Genomic DNA, 12,946 nt, shown 5'->3' on the forward strand with positions numbered 1-12,946 from the left:
CCATGCACTTCTCAAGCAACAGGGCAGCTCTCATTCTCATGTCCTTGCGCCGCAAGGCTGGGGAGAGCTCATCACACAGTCCCATGAATGTGGCTTTCCTCATGTGAAAGTTCTGCAGCCACTGCTTGTCATCCCAGACATTGATCACGATGTGATCCCACCACTCAGTGCTTGTTTCCTGAGCCCAAAAGTGGCATTCCTCTGTGGTCAGCACCTCCGTGAATGCCACAAGCAATCTACTGTAGTAGCTACTACGCGTTGTGAGATCAATGGCACATTCCTCTTGCCTTTGTAGTTTAAGGAACCATGGGCAGCAGGTTTGTATAATTTTTGGTGGTGCCCAAGTGAATCCGTCCCATCCATAGGACAGACCGGGGCAACCGCTTCGGGAGGCCCCGTGTTTCAGGGGGACGCAGGTTCCAGGGTGGTCTGGGGGGTTAGCGGGGTGCCTGGTGCTGACAGCAGCAAGCAACCCTGCTCCGCCCTGTCTCTTCCCACCCTGTCCCCACTCCACCTTTTCCCCGAAGCCTCCGCCCCTAAGCAATGCTGGGAGCCGGTGAGGTGGAGCAGAGTGGGCTGGGACCATGTCACTCGCTGCTGCCAGTGCCAGGCCCCCCGCTAACTCCCCAGGCCGCCCTGGACCCCTTGACCCCCTGAAGCACAAGGCAGGGGTAGGCACCACCATGTTGTGCGACGAACACTTGATAAAATTATCGGACTTAGTGATGGACATTGGGGGTGTGGGCGTATTATGTCATTCAATCATTCAACCCATAAAATAGCACACATTTTGCCACACTGAAAACCCCCCCAGTAACCTGGCTAATAAAATAATAATAATAATAATAAATTCAACCCATATAATTAATGAAAAATGTGTGTATACTGTATATGAGAAAATGAGCTTGCTTTGGGATTTTACAAGGCACTTATTTCATTTAAACACATTTAGTACCTTGAGTAATGATAACACGTCTTGCAAATCACATAAATAGGGAATCCATGGTCCCCTTCTCTCACCACATTGCAAAGGCACAGGGGTTATTGCTGGCTGCCCTAGGGCTGCAGAAAACCTTATGGGCAAAACATATGAAAAGAAGAGGATCGATTTATACAGAGTGCTGAAGGGGATTCCCATAGTGCATTAACTAACACTTAATAAATACATCAAAATTAAATACATTATAGAGATAAGAACCTGTAATGACAGACTTTACTTCAAGAGAAGCTCCAGAGAAAGAAGACCCAGAGCTAGTAATGGTAGGGGGAATGCTAGGGAGACCAAGGGGCTGGTAGAGGGAGCAGACAGAGAACAAGGAAAGAGGTTGGACCCAGTCTTCTGCCTCTTTACTGTGGGTGGAAACACTGATCACTATCACTATAGGAGGGAACAATAGACTGGAATGCCCAGAAGAATGAATGACTTGAGGACAATTTCCTGAAGGGACCCTTACCCTTGCAGAGCTTTTCTAGCTCCAACATTTACATTTCTACACAGGGTGGTCTGGCCCACAGAAATAAAAATCTGCACATCTTCCATGTGTTTTTGGACCAATGGAAAAAAACAGGTACAATTCAAGTGACTTTTAAAATTGCCTATGAAACTGAGTTAACAAAATAAATGAGCTTATGAACAACCAGAAAATATACTTCTCAAGTGAAAAAACTATACATGGACTTCTTTGTAAAGAAATTGTAAGTTTTCTTACAGGAAAAGCCACAAACTGTCTGGAAAGGAAGAGGAGATTAAATTACTTGCCTCAGTGAAATTAAATACCTGGAGAATTGCTGTGCCTGTGATGATGATGACTGGGGCTTGCTCACCTGTGGCGCCCCCACCCCGTGCTGTGAAGGCATGGCCAGGCAGGTCTGCATCAGCAAGCAGGCCCCTTGCCTCAGGTGCAGCTCCCATTGGCCGCGCTGGCCGATAGACTGGGAGCCTCCCAGCCAACGGGCTGGGAGGGAGGAAGAAGGCAAAGGGGGAGATTGTAGGGAGCTCTGAAGCAGGGGAGGCAGCGGGGAGGGGAGCTGTCTCTGGAGGCACAAAGGGGAGGACTCTCTGGAGAGGGGTGATGGGGGCACAGGGGCCATTAGGGGCCTTTGGGGGGGCAGAGGGTTGTGTGGGTCTCTGTGAGGTGGGGGGGAGTGATGGATGGAGCCAGCCGCTGCCCGGGTCTGCTCTGCGGGGGGGGGGAGGTTGGGAGGGTGTTGCTATAAACCCCTCAGGAAGCCCCTCTGTACTGCGTATTTTATGCCAGCCCCAGGGTGCCCATTGCTGCTCCTTTCCCCGCCCCCGGCTCCATCTGTCTGTCCCCACAACCCCCCCGGGTGTGTCTGTGTGTCTCTGACAGTGACAGACTCCTGGGGCTCTCTCTGCTTGTGGCTCCCTGCCCCTCCCTGTGGAGGCATGGCCAGGCAGCTCTGGCACCGGCCTCTGCAGCTCCCATTGGCCGGGGTTCCTGGCCAATGGGCTGGGAGCCAGGTCAGCGCTGGGGCCTCTCCACAGCATGGAGCCACTCCGGGGATGGGGGGAGCTGCTTGTGGGGAGGTGGAGGAGCTGCCCTCGAGGTGAGAGTGCCCCATGTTGCCGACCCATGGCGCAAACATTGGTGGAGCTGGGCCCACCTTCATGAATATTGATGGAGCATGGGCACCATGGGCCCATATAACTCGCCACCTATGTAAGGAATAACTCCACTGCCACTTGTGGCGTGTTGGTCAGAGCGAGCAGCATACTGCTCAGCAGTTCAGGATCCATTCCTGCAGCCCGAAGAGGCAGGGCTTGTAGTACACAAACATTTGAAAGATGGCGCCAAATGTCGACGGAAGCACGGGGATTGCTGGGATGCGAAGCAGTGCATCATGGGGCATTGGGACAGGACCCAGGATGCCCCGCGATCCCCTCTCCCCCGCGTTCCCACAAGTCTTAGCGGCAAAAGAGAAAGAGGTGCTCTGTGGGATAGCTGGCCAGAGTGCACCGCTCCGAATACCGCTCCAAGTGCCACAAGTTTGAACACACTATTGCCCAGGCAGCTGTCAGTGTGATCACACAACAGCGGTTTCCTTTCTACACTCTCTGAGTGGCGCTGTAACTGCCAGCGCTGTAACTTTGCCAGTCTGGACGTGCCCTGAGTTTTTCTGCTATTGCAGTAGGGGGTTGATCTACATAAGCACTGGAGACAACTGGAGACAACATGCCTGGAGACACTGGAGACAATATGCCTCTCCACCCTCTCCCCCATGGAACTGTGGACTTCATGTGGCACTTTCTGACTATGTTGAATATGCTTTCATAGAAAGCAATATTATGTGGGAGAAGTAAAGCATATCTTTCTACCTGTGGCAGCAGTCTGAATTGTGGTTGCTCAGTGACTGGCTCTGCCAGATAGGAAGCTTGGTGTAAGAATGTATCCATTTTCATTTTTCAGAGAGAGAGAGAGAATGCACGTTCTAGTAGACAGATCAGTGGAAGTGGCATAATATGAACACTTCATCAGTCTGTTCTTCAGGATATTAGGCACTTTCTCCAGGGGAGTTTCTGTCCTGGAGATGCTAAATTCCATTCTTTGTAGCAGGTCAAACACAACCAAAGTCTTGAGCAGAGGATCTTTAAGGAGGAATTTCTGGTTCATGTCCTCAAGGTTCTTCTGATACAATCCTCTTACCTCAGCATATAGTATGGTAACTTTCAGGTTCTGTTTGAGAAGCAGCAAATTAATCTGCACTGGATTATATAACGTATGCATAATAAACAAATCTGCATAATACTTGAGAAAATCTGCTGCTGTTACATCAGTGGCAGGATTTTTTCTGATCTCAGTAATGACAGAAGGTTTCATCACATATCCTAAGAGCTCTTTATATAGCATCATGATCACCGGCTGCAATCTGTGTATCATAGGATCTTCACACTGGAGCAGCATATCAAAGAATGCTTAATCAGAGACATAGGTGGATTTACCAGAGTATTTGTCAGCGAATGTAACCATTTGGAAACTATGGACATATATCGTTGATATGCATCCTCTTAGGCATTCATATGGCTGACAACCTAGAAAACACCAGCATTTTACAGGTGAAACTGTATAATCAGCTTTGTTCCTGCTGCTTATCTCTGAAATTGATTTAAGAGGGGTGTGTTGGACTGAAGTGATGCTAAATGGGCTTCATTTCCAACTCAGAACTTGCTGAGGTATGTACTTCTGATGATACACTTTTCAAAATATAGAGAGGGGATGGGGGGGAGGGGTGTTCTGCATAGTGCCCAAATAATGCACGCATTTGTCTGTTAAAAACAAAACCACACTTGCATTGAATGGGACTTTTGCCTAAGTGAGGGCCGGCAAACTCCCAGTGACGTAATGGGGCTTGAAAGTGATCGGCACCTCTCATGATCAGATACTGGGTTTGATGCTATTCCCATGTAAGTGAATTAAAAAATGCTGTTAACGTCAATAGGAGCAGAATAGAGCCCATAGTGACACTCATTGCAAGAACAGCCTTCTGTAATGGAGATTATTAGGAAGCTGACTAGCAATATGTATGGTAAGTTGGTGCTAATATTGATACCTTAGTGCAAACTTCTACACCTAAGGGTAATACCTGGACAAGTTTCTGTATAAACAATTCATGTGACACGTACAGCAGAACTCTGCCTCAGTGTTTTATCTTTTTAAAAGGGAAACAGCACTATCTGTGATAAGGTAAGCACAATTAAATCAGAAGCAAACAAACCAACACAAAAAAGCAATCAATTTTTATAAAACCTGGCTCAAAAGAGTCACACTAACATTTAAAAAATATTTTAAACACACAATAATAAAACATTTTTTTCTCAGGATTCCTTGGGGACCCTGGTCTTTCAGTAGAAATATGAAAAGTACATAGTTCCAAATTAGAAAAGTGAACTTTACAATTTCAGGCAACAGAATGGCTAGAGGGCTTATCTTGTGTCTGTAAAGCTGGACAACTCTCTTTGCACAACTTGAATACACAAAGGAAAACAGCAATGATCAGTTACAATACTAAAGGTACAATATGGTACCTAGATAAATATTTACTAAATGATTTGGGCCTGATCCAACTCCTACCAAAGTCAGTGGAAGGCCCCAAATCAATGAAAAGGCCCGTTCTCTTCTCGCTTACACCAGTTTTTGCACCTGTATAACTCCATTGACTTCAATGCAGTTATTCCTAATTTATACTAGTGTGAGAACAGAATCAGACCCTTCAATAGGAGTTGAATTGGGCCCTATATTCACACATATATTATTTGTATGTTCAAATAATTAGCCATTGGAGTTCCTGTTTTTCTAAGTGTGGAATTGCTTCATTTAGATTCCAATCCTGCAAAGTAGAGTATTATGCATGTGTTTAACTTTACACACTGCAAGTAATCATACTGAAGTCAATAGGACTACTCAGCGCACAAAGTTAAGCACATGCTCAAGTCTTCGCAGGACTGGGGCCTTAGTAAAGTGCTTCCCACCTGGAAACTCAGTCTGAAGAGGCAGACTAGGACTAAGAAAGTCCAAATCCCATCAGTAACCACTGGAAATCAGGATATTCCAAACTTCTTTTAAATGCAAGTTCCATAATTAAAAAAAAAAAACAAAAGGTGAGCTAAAAAGACACTTAATAAGAAAAAGGACTTCTGTTTGAAAAGGTTGTACCTATTATGGTTTCAGTAACATCTAAGATTGTCAAGTCAGAAATTATTAGAAAAAGAAATCAGCTGTTCCAATTTGTTTATTTTGTGCCCTTTGGTCAATCTCTTACTATGTATTTGTACAGTGCCTAGACCAATGGGCTGAGGTCTCTAGGTGTTACTCTAATATAAGCAATAGATACAGTTACATGCATAAGTGTTTTCAGAATCAGGTCCTCATGCACCGAAATTACTGAAATGAGATAAGAGGTCTGATTTTCACTGATTTCAATGGAATATTCTGGGATTTCCAGCACTTTTGAAAATCAGGCCACTTATTCACATACCTAAATAAGGATTTCAGAGACAAACTTTAGGCCCCATTTTAGAGAACCATGGCCTTCCAAATTCAATATAGTGACTAGAATATTACATTGACCTTCAGTTTTCCTTTAACTGTGTCCACAGACACAAAGTTGGCCATTGGTTTAACCCTTACAATGTAAATTGGAGTTTGCATCTTCCAGCCACTTCGATAGACGGCCTACAGCTGAATAAACTCATTGGGAATAAACGTTCATGTAACAGAAGAATGTGGTATACAGCCAATCTGGGTGAATAATTTGCAACAAATAACTCAACACATTTAACTACTATTTTGGTTCACAGGATATCCACAAGCAGATTCAGATTTCGTCAAATGTATTTGTTATTCACCATGTCTGGATGGAGCACAAGCAGTGAAAATACTGGTGAATTAAAAATGTGGGTTCCATGAATACTCACACATGCAACCATAGACTTTGTTTCCTAAAATTTCCTGCCACTAGAGCTCAAATGCATGAATATTTGCAGAAAACCTTGCCTCATAAGGAACACACATATGTTTGAAATGAATAAGATGAAAAAGGTGTACGAATGTTTTGCAGTAATGTTTTGCAGAAATTATCCATGTCTACTGGACATTAGGTTAAGCAACCTTGAAAATCTTTAGAGATTGAGTAGAGGAACTCCACAATTGTAAAATTTCACGCCAAGGGCAAGGAGAGACAAATTTTCTCCCGTTCTGCATTAGACTTATGCCGGCTACTCTTTCGGTGGACCTGCACCTTGAGTGTGTCACTACAGAAAAGCACTAAAACAGTGGCTATTCCAGAAATGCTAGTCCTTTGTTTGAAGGATTTTATTAATTTTGCATTCTTGGGTGAGTAAGAGGCATTAAAAGTGTTATAGCAGAGCAGTAATTAAGACTGCATTTGAGACATGATTAATTATCTCTTTCTCTTCCCCTCTCTGTCACCTCTACTTGTCTCTCACCTTCTCTTCTGATCTCCTTTCATCAGCAATCCTTGGGCCAGATTCTGATCTGTGACACCAGTGTCACTGAGATCAGAAACTAGCGCTGTGCCTCTATTTTTTTCTCTCCTCTTCTTCATGATTTGTCTTTTTCTGTCTCTCTCTCTTAAAACTCTATTCATTGCAGCTCCCAATGCTTTGCAGGTATCCTTGACTACAGCTCATATTCCCCAATGTCTGGCCAGCTGGAGCAGCTCCTGGTATGACATAATCTGAACCTAAAGCAGGTGGCCAATCAGCAAAAAAGTGATTTGCTGCTCACAACAGAGGTGACTCAGCCATTATTTGGTCTCTTGTTTTTAGGCTTATATTATGTCAAGAGCAGTTGTGATTGACTGAAGGCAGTGGATCATGAGTGATAGTCAAAGGTACAGATTGAAAACTAAAATTGACTTTCATGGAACAGGACAAATAGTCAGATTTCTCTGATCAGCAATTCAGCTGCCATGCCAAATGGGCACAAACTGACACTGCAGCCATAGCTAGTTTGGAGGTGGGCCTATTGGAACTTTTTAATGTAAAAATTAATGCAGCTGGAAGGTGCGTAACAATTTCCATGTGATTTAAAAGGAAATTGTCTCTTAGTTCGACATACCTTTAAAGTAGTTGGTTGTACAGTATTTTAGTTGTAAAAATGAGCTTCCTCCTTCAGTTACTTATAAACCAGTCTTGATATAGGTTCTATCCATAAACAAAGCTGTTATGTACCTACTGATCTGAATAACATTCATAATATTATTGTTCATATTTGGAATCTAAAGGCCATCATCAAACACTTAACATACATGTGTGAAGTTATTCAACAAGGTGTTTGCAGGATAGCTTAAAAACAGAACTAATTTATTTTCATTATTCAGTCCTGGGAGGTTTGAAACAGAAGAATACCTTACTAAAATGGAAATAGATGAGTGACATCAACAGAATTTAAAAACACAAATTCATTCTTAACAATGGGAAACAGCTTTGATCTATCGATTAAATGTCTTGAAGATATCCCTTTTAACAGGTGCAGAAAGTTTTTGCTAACTCTACCCTGAACAGTGGAAGTGAGGAAAATCAATATGTAAAACATACATGTCATAATTTCTGTTACTTCATTTGTTCAAAGTGGCTATATTGTGGAACACTCCCATCTGGCATAAAAACACCCTCCCCCAATAGCAACACATTTCATGCAATTATGACAGTTGCCAAGAAGACATTTGCCAGGAAAATATCAACAAAGATCTGGTGTCTCTAGTGGTTAGAACACAGGATTTAGAATGGACTTCTGGGTTCTATACCTGTTTCCTTAACACGTTCCTTAACCTCTCTGTGCCTTTAAAATTGGGATAATACCCATCAACCTCACAGTGATTTGTGGGTTTAATTAATTATATAAAGCACTTTGAGTGCCTTGGTTGAATGGCACTTTGTAAATACAAATGATTATTCTTCACATACTATATACACATAGAAACACTTAGGGACTACATTTACCTTTAATGGAAGTGGCAAATTTCACCTTCTTGTGTCAACCTGGCCACATTAGTCCTAGAAATGTGTGAAAGAAGGCCAGCGCTAGGACCTGAACCGAAATGCAGAACTATTCTTACTTCTCATGGCACCTAGGCCAGATTCTGTTGTATCCTATATAGGTTCTTGGACTGTGCTCATAACTAGTATCTGAGCACCTTCCAGTAGTGCATTAAGCAACATGACTAACATCTGTCATATGTTGTTTGTTCTCTCATCCTTTCATTACAGGGAAAATTGTGTGCAGTGGAGTGGCTTGTTTTGGTACGCTATTTTTGTTTGGATGTTTTGTTTGGTTTGGTTGAGGATTTTTTTTTGGAGGGAGGACAGTTGTTTTTTAAAATATACGTATTATGCATTTATGTTATAGAAGGCAAGATCCAATAAAATGCACCTTCCACTTGAAGAAGAAGGTGATGAAGTTTATGATTGTCCTTCATTCCTGTGGGAATTCATTTCACTGTCTCAGACCACCCCTCAGAAAACTTCTGTCTTGTCTACTGATGAGTGCTATTCTTGCTGTAGAAACTTTCATTGTGCCAGAGGAGTCAAATTGTTGACCATAGTCTTCAACCCAGAGCTTTAGTCAAACTTTTAGATATCCTGAGCCCAGGTCATGGAACATCAGGCAGGTCACCTGCAGGTCCAGCTCTCCTTGCCTGGAGCAAGAGACCTCAGCCAGCAGACCTAAGTGGTGGCACCAAACCAAACAGACACACTAAATGACACTAACTGTATGTTTGAGGAAAGATCAAAGTGGTGGTGGGACTTCAGGCAAAGGAGAGAGAAATTGTGGGTACCTGAGGTGTGTTGAGTGGGGAACAATCTACAGTGCCATTCTTTCTCACTCAGTATGGCTCCATTACTACCTTTTCCCACAGGTTTGCTAGACTCTGGGGCGGAGAGGAAAAAGATGTATGTGGTACCTACCCAGCTCTGCACCGCAGCTGCTTCTAGCAGTAAACAGCAGAAAATACAGTAGTGGTGAAAATGTATCTGTGTATACTGTTGGGGTATCTGCCTCTTTTAGACCTGTCTTCCCCCGGCTCTGAGCAAGTACAAACCAGGCCATTGGCCTAAGTGGGGGCTTGCATGATTTAAGGGCTGAGTGCAGTACAGACGGAACCAGGAAACTGATACATGTGAGCAGACTCCTCCCCACCACATTGAATTCACTGGAGCTATGTATGTGAGGGTCTGCCGTGCAGATAAGCTTGCAGGATGAGGGCCAGAGTGAAGAACTCAGGGTTTGTCCCATGATTAATATATCTTTTCCAATGGAGTCTGTGTATTTAACATGAAAATGATTCAGTTATATAATGTATTTTCAATGGCAACAACATATTTGATGCCCTCTCTTCTATATAGTATCTATCCCATGTGTCTGTGTTGCTCTGTGTGATTCTCTTTGGGGTTCCTGCTGGTAGTGACGTCAGCAGTTGTCAGGATTCTCTTTTCTCTTTCTGTCTTGATTCCTCTGAGTTTATCTCCCTGCCTGTCACAAGCACTTTCTGCTGTGCTTGTGATCAGCTTCCTTACTACACTGTGCAGACTGGTTCGTGCAAAATTTCTAGCCTGCTAATCCCATTTTTCTGCCCCCCTCCCCTTGGTGGTTACGACTTGTATTGTACCTGGGTTATATTTGCAAGCTCTGTTCCACCTTGTCCCACTTAAAATTACACCCTTGAAAACGTAACTTGCGGGTTTAACCAGTACATGTTTAGCACTTCCACTTCTGCATCTGGACCATTGATACAATAGAGATGGACATTTATCAGCTCTATTTCTTCTTGCTGAACAATTGACAGGGTAACATATTGTATCTACGGTAGCACCCATGACCTTGACCAGCATTTCAGTGTCAATGTTTAAAGTGAAGACTAGTGTATGTAGGTGACATAATTCTGGACCTTTATATTTAACGAGATATATAAGGCAAGTTATGGAAGAGTTGTAGAAAGAAGTTATCTGAGCTGCAAGTGGCTATTTAATGTGTCTCCTATGGCTCTTTGTAGCACAGGATATTAAAGTACTGTGTGATGTAATAATTAACCAACCTTTCCCTACGTTATTAACCAATTAAGTTATCAACTTGCACTAAGCTATTATTTGCTGTGAGGTTAATATATATTTATATGTGTATATATACAATAGTAAATGAAACAATGAATTCACATTACTGTCCATGAACTGCCTCATGGCACATTTGAACACTGTATCCAGAAATGATGTTTCTAAAAGTACATCTATCTAAGGAATTATTACAAAAATATGGGGGGAGGTTGTTACAGAAAAATTAATGCACTGATTACCTATTCAGCAAAATAGAGGACAAATGGATACATAGACATTTGGTTACCGTTTATTCAATACTCAGATGAAGCACATTCATCTGGGAAAAAAAGAAAGAAGGAAAAAAGAAAACAGCGCACCTGTCCAATTTTTTTTGAATATTAACATTTGATAGACATGCCTGGTGTGTTAAATGTGTTGTCAGAGATTTATCTTGGTTTAATAAAATCACTAGAAACTATAGATAGGTGTTGTAATGATGCTCACTCTGCAATATTGTAACATCCTGATATGCAGAGTTCTCATGAATATCTTACTATATGTCTCTTTAAACAAAAGCTCACTGTTGAAATTATTATCGTTTTGTATCTGATATTTACATGGCTAGGATTTGTAAACCTGTTAATGAATACTTCCTAAATAAATAAATAGTTTTTTTTTAAATCTATCCTTCTCTTATTTTTATTGATGTTAGCAGGCACCACTATATTTAAATCTCTAGTTGACACAGCCCTTTCCAATATCTAACCACAATCTGTTCTTAGTCTATTTTAGTTCATGGCAATGAGTCATGCTCTTATCTTTTAACCTAAACAAATTAATTCCAGGGTCTTTGTATAACACCCCCACCCCCTTAGATATTTGCATGTTATAATTAAGACACTGTGTCATCTCCCCTTCATACCCCACAGGAATGGTGTTGCCCTTTTCTAAATTCTCTCCCAATACTTGAATGATCTTTTAAAAACTTGAGGACCACAACTGCATTGTGTAACAAACTTACAATGTATATTTCCCAGATCCTGTTTTCTGGCCTGTTTTTGAATAGATTCATAGCTTCATTTCTTTGTTGCTGCCCTTGGCAGTCTATTCTACACATAACTCAGACTAAAATCTTCACTGAAGCCATCTGAACCAGGAATCTTAGAGTCAGGCATTTCCAGGAATCAGTAACATTCTCAAATGTAAGAGGTTTTTTTAACAGTATCTACCTCTCACAAACTAGGAAAAGCAAGAAAATCCTTTCCACTCTTAGCAGAGCACTCATTTTAATCCCGATAGTTTCTAACAGAACCATTTTAAAACACCTGTAGTTTTCTAGCTCCATCTTGCTCTGTTGTTTTTTGAATTAGAAGTGAGTTATTTCAAGGCTGTACAAACTAAGGACCTGATTCTGCTCTTTCAGCTCCACAAAGTGTAATAATCCATGTGCCTGCAACACTAAGAGCAGTTTTTGTATTAAACTGTTGCTCTGACAGTATTCTGCTATATTCCAAAAAAGTGCATTAGGTCACATATTCATGTCTTCCATATTTGTGATAGGAAATTTACCAAAATGGGGAGCAAAAAGGTTGTAGACTTTTACATTTGGACATCTTGTATATTCCGCTATATGAAACAGGTGGATCAGGAGCCAATATTTTGAACATGATAAGCTCACAATGTGCTTTACACACTGGAAAGATTTACAACTTAGCAAAGCTGTGACACAGAGGAATACCATTCCCGTTCTACTGAGGTGGAGAAGAGTTTAGTAACTTCTCACAGGAGGTCTGTGTCAAAGCTGGCAGTAGAATCCACATCTCCCATTTCCATGCCTTCATCACAACACCATCCTTTCCCTTATATATATATTTGTTAGAATAAACAATACACAAGAACATTCCTCAGATGTGCCATGTAATACAGAACTTCTTTCTTTCTTTCTCCTTCTACATCCTCAGTTTCCACTATTTTCCACCAGTTTCTGCCACTCATTTTGGTCTTCTACTGGTCTGTACAGGCTTCTGAATGTCTATACAAGTTTCAAAACTTCTCCTTTTCCCTTAGTAGTCTGAATAGCTTTTACTTTGAGTAAAGACACAGAATCTGATCAATGCTTGTCCTCCCCTCGCCATTTTAATGCTTAGAGTCAAACACAGAATAATGGTTTACACTCCAGTGGCTAACTGCTAAAGATTATAATACCTTGCATTTATGTAGCAATTCACAAATATTTTTATTTATTGAGCACAATCAGTATGCGTGTCACCGTACAAGAGAGTAGAGGAAGAACCAGTCCTTGCCCCAAGACATTCTACATAGAAAAGAAGAAAAAGTCCATGCACTAATCAATCAACACAAAACCCATAATGA

The 12,946-nt window shown here is 41.9% G+C and overlaps 1 long non-coding RNA gene across 1 annotated transcript in view; it reads right to left on the minus strand.

Moving 5' to 3' along the window:
• Positions 1–12,946, minus strand: part of LOC141987700 (uncharacterized) — an 87,454-nt gene that overhangs the window by 64,712 nt on the left and 9,796 nt on the right. The window lies entirely within an intron of this gene.

Source organism: Natator depressus, chromosome 5, assembly GCF_965152275.1.
Source record: "Natator depressus isolate rNatDep1 chromosome 5, rNatDep2.hap1, whole genome shotgun sequence".
Lineage (NCBI taxonomy): Eukaryota > Metazoa > Chordata > Testudines > Cheloniidae > Natator > Natator depressus.